The sequence below is a fragment of the Chiloscyllium plagiosum genome, chromosome 1 (assembly GCF_004010195.1).
Source record: "Chiloscyllium plagiosum isolate BGI_BamShark_2017 chromosome 1, ASM401019v2, whole genome shotgun sequence".
NCBI classification, from domain to species: Eukaryota; Metazoa; Chordata; class Chondrichthyes; order Orectolobiformes; family Hemiscylliidae; genus Chiloscyllium; species Chiloscyllium plagiosum.
Genome location: NC_057710.1, coordinates 48,021,196 through 48,024,868, shown reverse-complemented (window position 1 = coordinate 48,024,868; position 3,673 = coordinate 48,021,196).

Sequence of the window (3,673 nt, the reverse complement as noted above, 5' to 3'; positions counted from 1 at the left end):
TGAAAAACATCCATTACTACCCGCTACCTTCTATGGGCAAGCCAATTCTAAATCCACAAGACTGAGTTACCGTGGATCTCATTTTCTATAGTTTCCTGGATTATCCCTATTTCTCTTCTGGAACAGAGGAGCAAATTAGCTATTCGTCAGTCCTCCAAGACCTCTCCAGTGGCTAACGAGGATGCAAAGATCATGGGCAAAGTCCCAGTAATCTCCCCTCTTCCCTCTTCCCTCTCTCAATAACCTGGGATAGATGTCATAGGCCCTGTGGATTTATTCATCTTAATGCCCTTTAAGAGATTGAACGCCACTTCGTTCTTAATCTCAAAGTGCCTTAACATATTAGCATGCTCCACACTAATATCACTATCCTCCAACGTCCTTCTCCTGGTGAATGCTGATGCAAAGTATATTAGGAACTTGCCAACATTCTCTGCCTCCAAGCACAAGTTCCCTCGTTTACCTTTGAGTGGTCCTACCTTCTCCCCAGTTACCTTTTGTTTTTAATGTACATATAGAGAGCCTTGAAATTCTCTTTAACCCGACTTGCCAAGGTCATTTCATGGCCCTTTCTTGTTTGACTAATTCCCTGCTTGATCTTTCCTGCTTTCTTTATATTCCTCACAGGCCCCTTCCAATTTTAAAAATTCTTAAAACTTACATATGTTTTTTTTTCTCCTTTTCACTAAACTCACAATCTCCCTCGTTATCAATAGGTCCCTTATTTTGCCATACTTGTCCTTACTGGAACTAAACTCCCCCCAGCAAATCTTTAAATAAGTTCCACATGTGAACTATGGACTTGCCTGATAAGAGCTTCTCCCAGTTAACACTCCCTAACTCCTGCCTCATACTGACATAATTTGGCCTCCCTCAATTTTTAGCTTCCCATAAGATCCTGACCTATCCTTGTTCATAGCTATCTTAAAACTTAAGGAGTTGTGATCACTGTTTCCGAAATGCTCTCCCCCTCAAAGATCAGTCACCTGACCAAGCTCATTAGCCAATAGAAGGTGCAATATAGCCCCTCTTCTAATTGTCTACATATTGTTTCAAGAAACCCTCTTGGATGGACTTAACAAATTCTGCACCATCTAATTCTGCTGCTCTAAGGGAGCCCCAGTCAATATTGGGAAAATTAAAGTCACCCACCATGACAACTCTGTTTTTATTGCATCTTCCCATAATCTGCCTACAAACATGGGTTAATTAAAGAGACAGCATGGATTTACCCAGGACAAATCCCATTTAACTAATTTGTTAGTGTCTTTTGAAGTTGTAACCGAAAAAAATGATGAGGATAATGAAGTTGATACAATGCACATAGTGGCTCAGTGGTTAGCACTGCTGTCTGCAGAGCCATGGACCATTCCATCCTCAGGAGACCGTCTGTGTGGAGTTTGCACATTCTCTTTGTATCTGTGTGGGTTTCTTCTGGATGCTCTAGTTTCCTCCCACAGTACAAAGATGTGTAGATTGACCATGCTAAATTGCCCATAATGTCCAGGGATGTGCAGGCTTGGTGGATTAACAATGGGAAATACAGGATCGGGGTCTGGTTGTGGAGGGGTGGGGCGGGGAGGGGTGGGGGAATGAGGTGGGATGCTCTTCAAAGGGTCGGTATGGACTCAATGGGCTGACTGGTCGGCTTTCACACTGTAGGGATTCTATGAATTAGTATGAGAAAAAATATAGCTGATAGAAGATCAGGGACAGTAGCAAAATGGATGTAAATTTAGCTGGTGGAGAGGAAACAGTCAATAACGATTAATAGATATTCTTCAATTTGAAGAAAGTTTGTCATCGGTTTCCCTGAATTTTGGTAATGGGCCCCTTAGCTTTTTCCAATTCATATTCATGTTATAGATCTTGGAGTGCAAGAGCCAATTTCAAAGTTTGTAAGTGATGCAAAACATGGGAACATAGTAAATTATGAGGAGGACAGCTTCACAAGAGCATTAAGACCATAGGACCATAAGAAATAGAAGCAGGAGTAGGCCATTTGGCCCCTCTAGCCTGCTCTGCCATTCAGTAGTATCATGACTGATTTGTCATTTATCATGTCCACTTCCCTGCACTTTCCCAGTAACCCTTGATTCCTCTACTGATCAAACAGTTATCTATCTCAGCTTTAAATATACACAAGGATTACGTCCTCCACAGCTCGATTGCAGGGAGTTCCAAAAATACACAACCTTATGAGAAAAGAAATTCCTCCTTGTCTCAGTCTTGAATCGGCACTCCTTTATTCCGAGATTAGGCTCTCGAGAACTCGACTCTCATGAGGGAAAACATTCTCCCAGCATTTACCATGTCAAGCCCCTTACAAATTTTAATTGTTCCATTGAGATCACTCCTTATTCTTCTAAAGTTCACTAGGTAGAGGCTCAACCTGTTTAAACTTCTAAATTGACAAATTTGTTGAGTGGGTGAGAAGATGACAGGTATGGTTTTATCTGAAGTACGAGGAGATATATTTTGGTAGAAAGAATATGGTAAGGCAGAATAAAAGGTAAAATTTAAAAGGGTGCACAAGAGCAAAGAACCCTGGCTGTATATGTATATGAGTCATTAAAGGACGCAGAAGAAGTGAAAACCAGTTAATAAAGCATACATTATTGTATACTTTACAAATTGTGGCATAGTTTACATGAACAGACAGGTTTGCGGAACCTTTATAAGACACTAGCTATAGTTCAATTGTGTACAATTCTGATACTATATTTGTGGAGTTAAAGAAGAGTTAACATTTCAGGTCCAGTGAACCTCCGTCAGAAAATTTATGAAGCTGCGTAAAGATGTTCTTTTATTGAGTTACAAATTCAAATATTGCAAACCTATCATCTCCTTATCTGAAGTGAGGTCAGACAGTCATAGAGATGTACAGCATGGAAACAGACCCTTCAGTCCAAACTGTCCATGCTGACCAGAAATCCCAACCCAATCTAGTCCCACCTGCCAGCAACACACCCATATCCCTCCAAACCCTTCCTATTCATATACCCATCCAAATTCCACTTAAATGTTGCAATTGTACCAGCCTTCACCACATCTTCTGGCAACTCATTCCATACACGTACCATCCTCTGCGTGAAAAAGTTGCCCCTTAGGTCTCTTTTATATCTTTCCCCTCTCACCCTAAACCCATGCCCTTTAGTTCTGGACTCCCCGATCCCAGGGAAAAGACTTTGTCAATCCATGCCCCTCATAATTTTGTAAACTTCTAGAAGGTCACCCCTCAGCCTCTGACGTTCCAGGGAAAACAGCCCCAGTCTGTTCAGCCTCTCCCTATAGCTCAAATCATCCAACCCTGACAACATCCTTGTAAATCTTTTCTGAGGCCTTTCAAGTTTCACAATATCTTTCCGATAGGAAGGAGGCCAGAATTGCATGCAATATTCCAACAGTGGCCTAACCAATGTCTTGTACAGCCGCAACATGACCTCCCACATCCTGTACTCTATACTCTGACCAATAAAGGAAAGCATACCAAACGCCTTCTTCACTATCCTATCTACCTGCGACTCCACTTTCAAGGAGCTATGAACCTGCACTCCAAGGTCTCTTTGTTCAGCAACACTCCCTAGGACCTTACCATTAAGTGTATAAGTCCTGCTAAGATTTGCTTTCCCAAAATGCAGCACCTCGCATTTATCTGAATTAAACTCCATCT